General features: G+C 40.3%; 1 long non-coding RNA gene across 1 annotated transcript in view; it reads left to right on the plus strand.

The window, feature by feature from the left end:
• Positions 1–6621: 6621 nt before the first annotated feature.
• LOC126982381 (uncharacterized) overlaps positions 6622–16934 on the plus strand; it is a 33427-nt gene continuing 23114 nt past the window's right edge. The window contains exons 1-3 of the long non-coding RNA XR_007735155.1: positions 6622–6660; positions 7131–7253; positions 14392–14584. This is a non-coding gene — a long non-coding RNA (uncharacterized LOC126982381). The remainder of the gene's footprint in view (positions 6661–7130; positions 7254–14391; positions 14585–16934) is intronic.

The raw sequence follows: 16934 nt of genomic DNA on the forward strand, positions 1-16934 counted from the left end.
TATATATATATATATATATATATATATATATATATATATATATATATATATATATATATATATATATAGAAAAAACACACATGTGCGTTTGATATCACATGCTTGCAAATATTTATATTATTAAATAATGGGAAAATATTTCTGCATACATTTAATCAATAAATAATATATGTGTGTGGATGTGTATATGTGTCAGTTGTGTGGGTGTGCATTTGTGTAAGTTACAGGGAATGTGTGTATTTGTTAACTTTATGAAAGGCATAGTGAATTTGTGAAATGGATTTTTCTTTCTAATGTGTTATGTATGGAACCTAATCTAACCTAATCTAATTCAAGTTGACATGACCTAACTTTACTTATTTCCTAACGTTGCTATCATGGTTCCTAGTCCTGTTTTCCTGTTCTAGTGTAAAGAAGCTACTTACATGTAAATAGTCACTATTTAAACACGTTTTGTATATATATATATATATATATATATATATATATATATATATATATATATATATATATATATATATATCTATATATATATATATATATAACTATCATATCACCTCTTTGACATCTCTCAAATGAAAATCTATTTAACTCTTTTAACCTATCCTACTCTGGATGTCTCAATGCTTGGATCATCCTAGTTGCTCTCCTCTGAATTGCTTCTAACATATTTACATCCTGACTATAATGTGGTGACCAAGCATGTATACAATAATCTAAATATAGAGCCCGAACATATGTATTATATAAACAACGGACTACCTCGTTACCTTTATAACTAACTCTTTAATTAAATCAGTTTATGATGGCATTCTACACATTAACAAAAAATAGCACCAATTACGCCTGAACCCTACAAAACAGCACCCCACCTTCATGCTAGTTTACTTGTTACACAGTAAAGGAACCAACTTACTTGTTAATGTGGGTAGTCCAAGTGTAGGCACTGCTCCTTTCTTGAACTTAATTTGACTTGGGGGCACTGGCAAACAAAACAACTCATATTTCAAGTTTCTTTCAAATGCATTACTTTCAAAATGACGGCTGCATACGTATCCAGATGACCGATTATTGTGTGTGCCACATAATTCAATCCATTTCTTTCTAAGATCTTTTTCTTTGGGTAGTGAAAAGAAATGAATATTTTTATCACCTTTCAGTCTTGCGGCATTGCACTTCTGCACTATACAAACTGTTGGCATCTTTATGTTATTTGTCTGCCTTAGCTACCCCTTTAATCAGAAAACGGAGCTTCGCTCTACACACTGGTGTTTGAGTGACTGACAGTTCTCGACCCGCAGAACCCTGCTCTCGATATTTTCGGTGACGTCATCATCTACTTGCGCGGTGGAGAGGTTTTCTGGCTCCCCCTCACCCCCCCGCTAAACTACCTTATAGTATTCCTTTTACCTTGCACTGCTTGACGTCATTCCAAACGTTGCACGCTGACCGGTTGGAGCAAGGAATTCCCTGAAATATTGCGTTCAAGAAGGAAAATATATCCATTTATTGTCAATATAATGTCGGGTTATCCTGTGTGTGTGTGTGTGTGTGTGTGTGTGTGTGTGTGTGTGTTTTTACAACAAAGGAGGCAGCTCAAGGGCACAAAAAAAAGCCCGCTACTCGCTGCTCCTAAAAAAGAAACAAAAGAGGTGGCCGAAAGCAAGGTCAAATACGAAAGGAGAGATGTGTGTGTGTCTCTCTCTCTCTCTCTCTCTCTCTCTCGCTCGCTCGCTCTGTTTTTCTCCCATACACGCGCTTGCAATTTTCGTTGATGCTGATTAATGTGATAGATAATTAGAGTAAATGTTAACGGAAGTAGTTGCAGTGATATTATTATTATTATTACTATAATTCTTATTATTACTATTATTATTATTATTATTATTATTATTATTATTATTATTATTATTTTTAGTAGTAGTAGTAGTAGTAGTGGTAGTTGTAGTAGTAGTAGTAGTAGTAGTAGATCAGTAGTAGTAGAAGTAGCAGTAGTAGTAGGAGTAGTAGTAGATGAAGTAATAGTAGTAGTACGTGTATAATAGTAGTACAAATAATAGTAGTACAAATTCCCCCAGGGAGGACTCCCCTACTGGCTGCCGACCCGAGAGGTGTCTTGATAACTCCTCGAACCTCTTTCTTCTCAATTTCTGCAACATTCGCGGTCTTCGCTCTAATTTTCATTCTGTGGAACATCATCTCTCCTCCTCTAAACCTCACCTTCTCTTCCTTACCGAAACACAGGTTTCTGAGGCTACTGACAGCAATCTCTACTCTGTTCCCTCCTACTATCTCTATCCTAAATTTCAATCCAAAGCTGGATGTTGCGCCTACGTGCGCAACGACATCACTTGCTCTCGTGCCCACGACCTTGACTCTTCTGAATTTTCCACCATCTGGTTAAGACTTCACTGTCATTCTATTACTAAATACATCTGTGCTGTTTATCTCTCACCTAACTCTACCAACTATGTAAAATTCTTTGACTATTTGAATTCTAAAGTGGAGCACATCTTGACCCACTCTCCGTTCGCTGAAATCTCCATCCTAGGAGATTTCAATGTTCACCACCAGCTTTGACTTTCATCCTCTTTCACTGACCATCCTGGTGAACAAGCCTACAACTTTGCTATCCTCAACGACCTAGAGCAGTTGGTCCAGCACCCTACACGTATTCCCGACCGTCTTGGAGATCGGCCCAACATTCTAGACCTCTTCCTTACCTCAAACCCTTCTGCTTATTCTGTCAAACTGTTCTCTCCGTTGGGCTCCTCCGATCACAATCTTATTTCTGCATCCTGTCCTATCGCTCCTGTACACCCTCTGGACCCACCGAAGAGGCGATGCTTCTGGCATTTTGCCTCAGCTCGGTGGGACGACCTGAGGATGTACTTTTCCGATTTCCCGTGGAATGATTATTGCTTCCAGGATAGAGACCGCTCTGTGTGTGCTCAGCGCATCACAGAGGTGATTGTCTCTGGAATGGAGGCATACATTCCTCGTTCTTTCTCTACTCCTCACGCTAAACAGCCTTGGTTTAATCACGCTTGTTCTCGTGCTGTCAATGATAGAGAGGTAGCTCACAAAAGGTACCAGAGCCTTCAAACTAATGCTAATTATGAACTTTACATTTCTGCCCGAAATCGTGCCAAATCTATTCTCCGACTAACCAATTTTTTTTTCATTAATAGAAAATGCCAAAACCTTGTTTTCTCTAACTCTTCCCGTGACTTCTGGCATATAGCCAAAACTTCACTTCTTCATCTTTCCCTCCACTCCTCAGTCCTGACGGCAACACTGCCGTCTCATCTATCTCTAAGGCTGAACTCTTCTCTCAAACTTTTTCTAAAAACTCCACTCTGGACGATTCTGGGCATATTCCTCCTACTCATCCCCCCTCTGACTCCTTTATGCCTGTTATAAAGATTCTTCAAAATGATGTTTTCTATGCCCTCTCTGGCCTCAATCCTCAGAAGGCTTATGGACCTGATGGAGTGCCTCCTATTGTCCTTAAAAACTGTGCCTCCGTGCTCTCACTCTGCCTGGTCAAACTCTTTCGCCTCTGCCTGTCAACATCTACCTTTCCTTCTTGCTGGAAGTATGCCTTCATACAGCCTGTACCTAAGAAGGGTGACCGCTCCAATCCCTCAAACTACCGTCCTATAGCTTTACTTTCTTGTCTATCTAAAGCTTTTGAATCAATCCTTAACCGGAAGATTCAAAAGCACCTTTCCACTTCTGACCTTCTATCTGATCGCCAGTATGGGTTCCGCAAGGGGCGTTCTACTGGTGATCTCCTAGCCTTCTTAACTGACTCTTGGTCATCCTCTCTTAGCCGTTTCGGTGAAACTTTTGCTATTGCGCTGGACATATCAAAAGCTTTTGATAGGGTCTGGCACAAATCTTTGCTTTCTAAACTACCCTCCTACGGTTTCTATCCTTCTATCTGTACCTTTATCTCCAGTTTCCTTTCTGACCGTTCTATTTCTGCCGTGGTAGACGGTCACTGTTCTTCCCCTAAATCTATTAACAGTGGTGTCCAACAGGGTTCTGTCCTATCTCCCACTCTTTTTCTGTTGTTCATTGATGACCTTCTTTCCAAAACGAACTGTCCTATCCATTCCTACGCCGATGATTCCACTCTGGATTATTCAACTTCTTTTAATAGAAGACCCACCCTTCAGGAACTTAACGACTCAAGGCTGGAGGCTGCAGAACGCTTAGCCTCAGACCTTGCTATTATTTCCGATTGGGGCAAGAAGAACCTGGTGTCCTTCAACGCCTCAAAAACACAGTTTCTCCACCTATCCACTCGACACAATCTTCCAAACAACTATCCCCTATTCTTTGACAACACCCAGCTATAACCTTCCTCAACACTAAACATCCTCGGTCTATCCTTAACTCAAAATCTCAACTGGAAACTTCATATCTCATCTCTTACTAAATCAGCTTCCTCGAGGCTGGGCGTTCTGTACCGTCTCCGCCAGTTCTTCTCCCCTGCACAGTTGCTGTCCATATACAGGGGCCTTGTCCGCCCTCGTATGGAGTATGCATCTCATGTGTGGGGGGGCTCCACTCATACAGCTCTTCTGGACAGAGTGGAGGCTAAGGCTCTTCGTCTCATCAGCTCTCCTCCTCATACTGATAGTCTTCTACCTCTTAAATTCCGCCGCAATGTTGCCTCTCTTTCTATCTTCTATCGATATTTCCACGCTGACTGCTCTTCTGAACTTGCTAACTGCATGCCTCCCCCCCTCCCGCGGCCCCGCTGCACTCGACTTTCTACTCATGCTCATCCCTATACTGTCCAAACCCCTTATGCAAGAGTTAACCAGCATCTTCACTCTTTCATCCCTCACGCTGGTAAACTCTGGAACAATCTTCCTTCATCTGTATTTCCTCCTGCCTACGACTTGAACTCTTTCAAGGGGATGGTGTCAGGACACCTCTCCTCCCGAAACTGACCTATCTTTCGGCCACCTCTTTGGATTCTTTTTAGGAGCAGCAAGTAGCGGGCTTTTTTTTTATTAATGTTTACTTTTTTTGTGCCCTTGAACTGTCTCCTTTGCTGTAAAAAAAAAAAAAGTAGTAGCAGTAGTAGTAGTAGTAGTAGTAGTGGTAGGAGTATTAACAAGACGTTGTAGCAATTCCGTAGTTCGTTATATTAGAATCATACATTACTATTACTACTACTGCTATTCGCACCATATCTACTACTACTTCAAATATAATAATACTGCTTCTAATACGACTACTGCTACTTCTACTACGACTACTACTACTACTACTAATAATAATAATAATAATAATAATAATAATAATAATAATAATAATAATAATAATAATAATAATAATGATAATAATAATAATAATAATAATAATAATAATAATAATAATAATAATAATAATAATAATAATAATAATAATAATAATAATAATAATAATAATAATAATGATAAAGTCCGTTTTATTTCATATGTCCACTCACAGGGGATGAATTTTGAGTGATGTGGCATCTGCGCATTGTTGCTCATGGTTGGTTGAAAATAAGCATCTGCGATACCATTGGCTACTTGTGATAAATATTCAAACTATATCTTCAGTAATATACTCGAATGTTTATATATACTTAGAACCCTCACATGTTTTTATATGAATTCAAAACATGCCGGTTTACATCGATAATTCCACCATACAAGCATATGTAAAACAAGCTTGTACCAAACAATCATGTCAGATCATGCGCGAACGAACAATGGTTCTTATTTGATAAGCTTTTTTCTCTTTTCAGGTACAGACAAAGACATCTGGTTCTGTAACTGTAAATGAAAGGTATTTTAATAATCTATAATATGTAAATCACGTGGGTAATATTGAAAGTAGTACGAAATACTACTGAATGTGAGGCTTAATCATTTCTAATATTTACGATGTGATACAGATGTAATGAATAATTGGTGTCTTCTCATGTGTTCCTGAAATGGGCTAAATATTTTTTGGTTGTTCGTTGGAGTATGTATGACCTGACGATGTTGTTTGATACAAGCTTGTCTTTTGTGTGCTTGTGTGGTATCTTGACGATGCAAATCGATATGTGTGGTATTTACATTTGGTGTTATGTTATATTTGTATACATAAACATCCAAATATATCATTGCAAATAAAGAACAAATACCATAAGTTTATGTTTACTCAATCACGAACCAACAATGCGCGTGTGCCACATCTAGACTCGTGAGTGGACCGGTGGGATGAAATCGACCATACTACCACTACTCGCCTTACTACAAACGACTACTACTACTACTACTACTACTACTACTACTACTAACTACTACTGCTACTACTACTGCTACTAGTTCTACTACTACTACTACTACTACTACTAGTACTACTAGTGCTACTACTACTACTACTACTGCTACTACTACTACTACTACTACTACTACTACTGCTGCTGCTGCTGCTTCTGCAACTACTGTCTATAACTACTACTATAATAAAAAAAAACTACAACTGCTTCTATTTCCTTTATATGCATTGTGTATCATATTGTTTTCCACGTTCTGTCGTTCATGTATTATATTCAAGTAGGCCGGATATACTTAAACAGTGTGAGGAGACAGAAAGGGCCAGTATCCGCTAGGGAGGTGAAGGGTGAGCGTTGCTGTGCTGTGTCTTTTTTTTTTGTTGTTTGTTTGTTTTTGTGTGTCATTTATCTTGCTCTGATCCCATACGGGTCTTGCAATCAATAGCCCTTACCGTCTTCGAAATATACGTGCTACAGTTGTAGGGTGGACGCAAACCCCAGCTGATCCCCGCGACCGATTCCTTGCTAGGTGGAAACGGGGCACTGCTATAAGGAGACTGCCCATCCACCTCCACTGCTCACGGGAATCAAACTTGTGATTTCTTGGGTGTGAATATATCACTCTAACTACTGAACTACGAAGCATCTTGTGTGTGTGCATGTGTGTGTGTGTGTTTCTCTCTCACTCTCTCTCTCTCTCTCTCTCTCTCTCTCTCTCTCTTTGTATCAATGGTGCACTTCCAAATATTCTTCTTCATATTTTCCTGACAATATTAAGTCTTTTACCTTTTTTTCCTTCTTTAACCTGTCTCTTCAGCGAGTCCGAACTACCGCCAATCAGCGTGCAGCATGTGGATTAACGTCATGAGCATCTTGGCCCTCCTATTGGTCCTCCTCATACCAGCAGCCATGACATCTAGAACTCCATGGAACATTCAAGGTAACTACATATTTTTTTACATGTTTGTTATTATTACTATTATGCAATAGTAATATTAACATACACACACACACACACACACACACACACACACACACACACACACACACACATTCGAGCTCGGCGTCAGCTGGGGAAAACCCGGGTTCGCGCCCGCCCGCTGCTATAAGCTCCGTCATCGCCGAGTGGCCTAATATTACCCACAGATTCTCCTGCAGACCATCTAATAACACTGACTCTTGATTCTCAAAAAAAAAAAAAAAAAGAATCAAAGATTTCCTACAGGGAACACCATGAGTCACGTAAGATGGCGCCACTATAAATACTTGCCTGCATCACATCAGCCTGAAGCCGACCACCAAGCCCCAACTAAAAAAGCCTACCAGCGCCATTGGTGAAACAAAAAAAAAAAGGAATATACACACACACACACACACACACACACACACACACACACACACACACGCCCCCTCCCACAGTTTTGAGTAAAATTGGGCAAGAACGGAAATCATGTAATCTCTGACGCGCACAGTTTTCCATGAAGCTGGCCACGTGCCCCCCCCTCCCCCCCACACACACCCGGGGATGCACCAATTTTCCCTCGACGCCTTTCCTACACGTCACCTCTACACCATTATCAGTTTTTAGTGTAGTGACATGTTTCCTACATATACTATATAGCATATCTCCTACACACAAAAGTCTATTTTGTCAATTTTCATAGGGTTCCAGTCATATTTCCTACACCAAGAAAGGCAGTGATTCACAATACCTACAGGATACCAGTCGTAAATGAATTCCTGCGAGTTTAGGTCAAATAGTGTTTGCCTCTAATTTTTGACCATGAGTAAAGTCTACATAGTCGAAAAAGTCGAGTTCACGTTCAGTTACTAGCTGAGTGAGGTTTAGACTCGACCCAACACTATTCTTCTCCCAATTCGTGGGGCACGTACAAGGGAGGGTGACACTTACATTTCCTCCAACTAAGAAGAGACGGCAATTTTGGGGCCCGGGTAGTCGGCGAGCAGATCACTCAGCTGTTCATCCTACCTTTCGATCTGGTCGATAATTGGGTACCTTGGGAAACCTGTGGAGGGTAAATTGTGGTAATTCGGATGTCACATTAGCCCTGAGTCCCGGGGAATAAGTTCTTACCCACACACTCAGAGCGAATGGAACGGAGATGAGTACCGCGGCCACGCGTAGCCATAGGGTATGTCCCCAACTTTACCTTACAACACTGGGCAGGGCAGTGGTTCCTCTGTCCTATTGACACGCTGCCTTTGGTGCTGATTGCATAGCTATGTTTGTCGCAGGAGCAGATTATATTATACACGTCCGGTAATATGTTCCACTTGTCATATTATCATTCAGGACAGGATTGAGGTATTCATTTAAATAGTTCAAATGAAGGTAATGTGCTCACGACATCCAATTTTTATATTTTACAGTTTTACTTTACATTGGTATGCCGTTAAAGATAAACAAAATTTTCCCTTTAATATTTTCCAATGTTTTGTATTCTTTCTTGCTTAATACAACTGTTTCTTCAGCAAAAACTTGCATTCGTTTTCAATCAATTTCTGTACAGTCCACGTGATCGCAAAACTCTAGGAAATAGGACAGTATAACCGAAGAAGTTACGCCGGAGGCATGCTGGGCTCTTAATTTGTGTTGGAAATGTGCAGAATACTTCTTTTTGTGTAGGAAATGTGGTGGACTATGTGTAGGAAATATGGCAGTACACTAAATTTTGTAGTTATGAAGGATATTTGACTACGTCACTTCACACACACACACACACACACACACACACACACACACACACACACACACACACACACACACACACAGTTAGTTAGTTAGTTAGTTTTATTGACCACAAGAACTGTCTTATAAGAAACGTTACAATGAAAGGTCCAACACAAATGATTTTCATGAGTTACGTCTCTGAACAATAAAAATATCTTACATTAAAAAAAAAAAAAAACATTTCTAGCCGCATTAGCAGACATTTTTAAGGACTATAAATAAGAAACGCCCAAATATGCAAATAAATACCTATAAACTAAAACAAACCAGACACTAAAACGTATACAATCAGGCGAAAGCTACAAGAACCACGGAAATAAAACGACTCTCTCTAAAAATTGAACACTACCCAAAGTTTAATGAACTCCAATAATATCAAACACTAAAACAAATACAATCAGGCAAAAGCCACAAAAAAAAAAACACGAAAATAAAACGACTCGCTTTAAAAGTTGAACCCTACCCAAACTCTAATGAACTCCAGTACCCAGTAAATATAATACTCGTAATTTTTTTTTCAAAGACAAAACGATATTAAAAAAAAACTAAAACAATTGCATCTAAAAAAAATAATAAACTATATTTGACAAGAAACAAAATTAAGAAATAATGCGGACTATGGAAACATACTCAAACTAAAATACATTAAAACATCTCCAAACGAGCAACGTAATATTAAGCGTGACTAATTTAAAGGACTATGTTTTGTAAACATCAAGGATCATGTATATGATATGGCATCTTTGGCCGTCATCATACTGGACACATCATACACATCATACGCACATACACACACACCCACACACATACACACACACCCACACACATACACACACCAGGGATGGAGTTCATACAAGAACTGCGTATTCGAATGCGAATACGAATACTTCACATTCCAATGATTACGAATACGCATTCGAATACACTGAAATGGTTCTAACTCGAAAACAAATACGAATACTTCTTGAATGTATTCACGAATACATTCATGAATACTTTTCACTGAATAATACCTTCTTGTCGTAACTGGGAACAGCACTGTTCTAAAGTTATACAATAGTACAATGAGCTCATTAATCTGTACTATACAGGACCATTACACGTCCACCCATGAAGCTGGAGATGTATACAATATAAGGAACAACGGCTGTTATTTTTTATCATAATTTTTTTAAGTATTCGTCAGATTATTCGCAGAATACGAGTACTTTTCCCTTGTATTTGAATACGAATAAGAATACTCTGATTTATATCGCTAATTATTCGAATACGAATACACCCAAATACGGAATTCGAATGTATTCGAATACGAATGCCAACTACGTAAACTACATCCCTGACACACTCTCTCTCTCTCTCTCTCTCTCAAAAAAACAAAAAAAACATTATCATCATTATATTCAGCATTTGTTAGTATAGTGCAGGGCAAAGGGTTCTCCCAACGTTCTTCACATGTTTTTTTCTATGGTGTTAGTGTTTATTCATTATGCTTCCGAAAGATCTATTCCACTTCTTTACCTGATTTTCTGCCTACCATGACATCTACAATTCTTGGGCTTCCATTATGTTACACTACAGTCTGTTCACTTAAGCTAGATTCCTGGCGCCTAGGCAGGTTGGTAAGCTTGCAGCTGATTGGCTGCTCCGCTCTCCCGCTAACACTCATGTCGGACCACATCTTGCATGAAAACTCGACAAAACAAAAAAGAAAATGGTATTACGATGAGTTGAGCTGTGAAGATGTTAAAAAAATGTTTATAACATGTTTTAATTATGCTCACTATTTTAAACAGTTGTTCATTGACTGCAGAAATATATTATTACATGACGTAGGGAAATCTCTCATGAACACGATAGTGTGATCAGAATGCAGATGAAGCTCCACATATTGAAAACACAGGGTTGTTTATAGCAACATGCCACTCGCCGCAACCATCATGGCGCGCGACACTCATTTTTTTTAACATCATCATACAGGGTGTCTCGCGCGCCGTGATGGTTGGGTCGAGTGAAATGTTTCTATAAATAACTCTGTGTTTTCAATACGTAGAGCTTGAACTGCTTTCTGATCACACTATCGTGTTCACGATAAATTTTCCTACGTAATGTATTAATATATTCCTGCAGTCAATGAACAACTGTTGAAAACAGTGAGCATAAGTAAAACATGTCATAAACATTTTTTTTAACATCTTCACGGTTAAACTCATCATAATTCCATTTTTCTTATTTGTTTTGTCGAGTTTTTAAAATACATCTTGATTCTACAGTCACTGCTGAGTCTGATGGTGTCAACCAAAACTGGCTAGCTCGTATATGAGCTGAGCTATGGCATATAATAAAGAAACATGTCTCACTCGAGCATGCAAGATGTGGTCCGACATGAGTGTTAAGGTGGCGTCACACTGGACCAAATCTGGCGAGCACGAGCTTTTGCTGGCAGCTTTTGCTGGAGGGATGGCTTGCTCCCGAGCTTTTGCTCCTGCGTTTAGCTCGCCGCTTGGACGGGGAGCAGCTCGGCGAGCCGCAAGCAGGCAGTCAAATGAGCTCTTTGGTGCACCGATATGTGAATAATATATATTACCTAGTGTATTGAATCCGTATACCCATGATATTAGAAAACTTATTCACATACTCCTTTTATGTTTGACGGTGTTTGTAATATTTTATAATGTTGAGAAAAGTAGTGTTGGATTTTATTTTGATTTCCAAGACCAAGACCAAGACCAAGACCGCCCAGGCCAGCTGATATAAACACTCGCCATGGCCACCTCTCCTCGTTCAAAAGTTCACTTGTCCTCCTTCATTGTACACTCTTTGATAGCAAGAGTCAGGGACCATCCCGAGTTATGGGACCACAGCCATCCAGATTTCTGTAAGTCTACGCTGAAGAAAGTTATGATGTTATGATGTACACATCATGGGTCTCCCTCCCTTCTCTTCAGCCATGACTGAACCCAGACTCGTCTTTTCTTCTTCTGAACTCGTTGAATAACAGCAAGTAATGCCGTCACAGCTGCACACTTAGCCGTAATGCGAAGCGTAGGTGTAGTAGGCACCATGGTTGAGGCTTTGTTTACAATGTTGCTCGTCGCTCGCCCCTCGTCAGTGTGACGACAACAGTGATTTGCTCGCGAGCAAAAGCTGCCAGCAAGAGCTCGTGCTCGCCAGATTTGGGTTCAGTGTGACGCCAGCTTTAGCGGGAGAGCGGAGCAGCCAATCAACTGCAAGCTCACCAACCTGCCTAGGCGCCAGGAATCTAGCTTAAGTGAACAGACTATAGTTGCCCGTCTGTTCTCAGGTATGCGCATAGTATTAGCTGCTTACAGTGGAACGCCAGCACTCGTCGAGCGAGCAACTCTCCTGGCCTCTGAGCCAGCTTATAGACTGTTGAGTTGCTCGCTCGGCTCCGGCAACGGGTGCTAATGCATCCGTGCCCCCCGACCAGCTAGCCAGGGCCTCATGGCCTGAAGCTAGCTCCTCTGCAGGGCTCTTTTAAGCCCATTCAGCCGACGTGCTGATAAAAATAGAACAACAACAATAGCTTCTTATGTCTATTTCTTGCTCTTAACCCTAGATCCCTCTCCTTCGTGATTATCATCACAAACGGTAGATCTATCGCCCGTGCACGAGAACCCGTGTTGAAGTCTTCCTCACCCTCAGTGCCACTGTCAGTCACTCTTTCATTCTTTCCTCTTTCACTTTCACTTCTTATTGTAACCTAGCTGGTTCACTTACTCCTCCATCAGCTTTTAAAAATCGAATCGACCACCATTTCGTTGTGTCAGGAGTAAATTGTATACCGAAGTGCTTTCGTGTGCTCTGCTGGCCCGAAGAGGCTGTCGAGCAAGTCTTCTTTCTGTAGTGTGATCTACATGTGAGGAGTGATTCTTTTGCTCCAGTGAATAAAAAAAAATTCTAACCCGAAAATGATTATCGTGTACAAGGACAGTTGAATGATAATGACGCATTCGATCGGAATGTATATTTTTTTATTTAGGTTTTCAGGCATTTTGTAATGTTTTAAAACTTTTTTACCTTGCCCAGAATTATAATGGGGAGCAGGGGGAGGAGGGGGAGGATACTAAACACTACATGGAAACAAGGAAATGCAGGCAATAGAAAGCCTATTGGCTCATTATGAGATTGCCCGCTCTGGTGATTTGATCTGCTCGACAGCCTCTTCGGGCCAGCAGAGCACACGAAATCACTTCGGTATACACTTTACTCCTGACACAATGAAATGGTGGTCGATTCGATTTTTAAAAGCTGATGGAGGAGTAAGTGAACCAGCTAGGTTACAATAAGAAGTGAAAGTGAAAGAGGAAAGAATGAAAGAATGACTGACAGTGGCACTGAGGGTGAGGAAGACTTCAACCCAGCCATAACCTCCACTCCAGGAAAAAGACACCACGGCATTTCACCAACCCCATCTCCACCTCCAGGCGACCATAGACCTGGCCCTTCCACTGTGGAAAAGCCCCAGCCTAGTCCCCATAGTGCCCCAAAAAGAGATGACGTCATAGTTACCATTTACTTGCCAAGCAAGCAAGCAAGCAGCGACGATCTAGGGAAGGTTTACGATTTTTATTACTCTCTTTTATTTCTGAAACATACCCAACCTTTGACAGCCTGGTTCACACCAACCCGTGGCCCATAAGGCCTGGGGGGGCTGGGGCATCCTGGGGGATGTATTGTATGGCAAGGCAGGACTCTCTACCAGCTTACCTGGCCTACCAAGGGTCCTATGATGACTTTTTTTTCTTTCTTTACCGCTTTTTTTTACAGTTAGATTCATTTATTTTTATATTCTTTATGTTAAGCTTATTTTTATTAAATAGTACATTGACAGTTTTCAAAAGGATAGAAGTTTCTTATGAAAAATAGTTGTAATGAAATTTGTAAGATACAAATAGTAATTTCCAAATGGTTGTATATGATCGTACACAGGGACAGTGGTTCACGACTATTTGGAGGGACAGGAATCTAGGGTTAATAGTCATCAGAATATATTCAACCTCTGAGAATAGGATGGCCGTTTGCTGTTCCTATACGTTATAGCTAGAATTATCTTTCCATTCCTCTTTGTGGGCTTTTTACATTATGACTAGGGAGAAAAATAATGTCGGGTTTAGCTATTGACTTCTTAAATTGGGAGGTGTTCACAGAAAGCTTGTAGGGAACGGGGTCTAGCTGATGCATTTTGTTTAAACCTAAAATTAAAGGAAACGGCCATGGAAAGGAGAGCTTGTAATTGTTGGAACAGATCTCAAGGAGAAATCGCAGGGTTTGAATTTATCCATTAATCTATTTGTTCTCTCTTCAGGCCCGGAGTGTGTGATTGACGCAGACCCCAACCTCCACCCCGTCCTGGGCCAATATGTCAGTTTCCTCCAGTTTAAAAATGTACTTAAGATGATCAAGCACCAGAAACATTTTTTCCTTGCCTTCCGTGGCTCAACACGCCACGAAGACATCGACTGCAATCTACGATCAAAACATCTTTACAGAGTCACCCAGTAAGGATAATACTAATCATGAAATCTAATCATAATCACCAAAACTTTAGGTAATTTTTTCGGTTAATCTTCGTTGTTAGTCATTTACGTTATTGATATAAGATAATTTTAAGGTGGAGGTTCATTGACAGCTGCTTTTATCTCTCAAGCTGAATAATTGCAAAGACCAAATAGGAGAAAAGTCGAGATGTCATGAAATTTATTTTCTTTCATTTCTCGCGCAGAAGCTGTCAAATCCTCATTAGACTTATAAAACTACCCACGCGAATACCAACAGCCTCTATAAAATCTTTATCAGATATGGGTGGGTGTGTAAGATCAGAAATTATTGAGAATATGGGGATTGAGAATACAACTCGAATCGGCACTTAAAAGAACCACCTGGCAATCGAAACTCAGGTAAGGGTATTAAATAATGTCTATCCGAAGCGATGGTTACTAATTTATCGGTGTAACGTATATGTACATGTGATTGTATGAATGTATGTGTCGAAACACCAGCTCAGTATCACGCCACAGGATGTTAAACAACACGTAGTGCTTATGGCCGTGAGAACTGTGCTGAGCTGACGATGGAATCAGCAAGAATCAGCACCGGAACCTTGTAAGTTCCGGCGAGTCAGCCTCCGGAAAATCAACACTTTCGGTGAAAGAGCAACGCACATATATACCATTCGACCGAGCTACCAGGGGATATCACACTGGGCAGCGGACACGAGCATATCGCTCTGTTCTGGGTGTGCGTGCGACCGCTCACATAAACTTTGTAATTATTGTGTAAAACTGAAAATATAGTTAAAACTAATCACACTTTTAATATACCAGAGAGGGAGAGATAGAAGAAGTAAACTCAAAGTGAACTACGGCTCCGCTCGGCCACACATAATCTATCAGCACTTTAATTAAAAGGCTATTATGTTATCTCACCTACTACAAGCAACTGTGAAGCAAGCTACGGTAACACCGGCCCTTCAACGAGTGAGGTAACAGTTCGCGCCTTAAACAAACACTAAACACGAACCACCTTAAAAATAACACTAAAAACGGCTAACATCGGCGATTGGTAATTTTGAGCATGTTTCAGAGAAGAAACCGATTCAGTACACAGCATATCCACTTCAAACACGGAATAATTTGGGATAAGTGCAGAAAATAGAGTTCGCTAAATTTTATAAATACCGTACCATTAAAAGAATGGGTTACTATTTTCGCAGCGATAGGTTACTAATTATTTACTATATACTTGGTTCACGTGAGGGCAGAGGTGGGGTGCCAGTGCTCGTTAGTCTGTTCAGTTGCTATTCTAGCGATGATGGGTTGCTTTCTACTATCTTTTATGTTTGCGTGATTGAACAGGTGGTATGGCAGTGAGATAGTTCGGTAGTTTAAACTTTTAGCGGCGCTAGATTACTACATCTTACACTATAGGCTCGATATGCGTGAGAGAGGAGGTGGGGTGGCATTGGGCGCTAGTTCGGTGATGGCCTTGCTCGGCGACCTTGAACTGAGGGTACTTCTAAGTAACTAACTTTTATATCCGCGTAAATCTCAAAGTAAAACTTCTCGTAAGAGGTAATCAGTCACGTTGTTGACTGAAACGATTTATATTCTCAGAACTGTGTCTATAAACTGTGTCCATAAATGGATGAAGGGCTTCAATAAATGGGATGTCAATAGGGTTTTGGTTTTAAAAGAACCAAGTAGGACACGTGAAATAGTTTTAAGTTAGATAAATTCAGATCCAACAAGACATAGGCAAGAATTGGTTTACCAATAGAGTGGTGGATGAACAGCAGGAGCCTCAGAAACAAGATAGACTTACTAAGGGGTGAAGCTTGTTCAGAAAATTTTGACATAATAGCGATCACTGAGACATGGATAGACACTGCTAATAGAAATTTTAGATCAGAATTTGAAATAACGGGTTATCAGATGTTTCACAAAGACAGAAGGGGCAGAAAGGGAGGTGGAGTTGCGCTATATGTTAAAGACTCACTTAAATGTTTAGTTAACAACTCAGTCAAAACTAACATGGATTCAGAATCAGTTTGGGTGGACGTTTACAAAGGGAAAGAAAAACTAACTCTAGGAGTTATATACAGGCCACCCAACCTTAACAGGCAGGACACGAGTATATTACTACAGGAGATTGGCAGGGCGAGTATGAGTAGAAATGTCTGCGTAATGGGGACTTTAATTATAGGAATATAGACTGGGAAGATCTAGTGGGTGACCTGGAAGCCGAGGACTTTCTTGAAGTTATACAAGATAATTTCCTTAAGCAGGTAGTTACTGAGCCTACCAGAGGAGATAACATATTAGACTTAGTCCTAACCAATAATGGGAACTT

This window comes from Eriocheir sinensis, chromosome 50 (genome assembly GCF_024679095.1).
Source record: "Eriocheir sinensis breed Jianghai 21 chromosome 50, ASM2467909v1, whole genome shotgun sequence".
NCBI classification, from domain to species: domain Eukaryota; kingdom Metazoa; phylum Arthropoda; class Malacostraca; order Decapoda; family Varunidae; genus Eriocheir; species Eriocheir sinensis.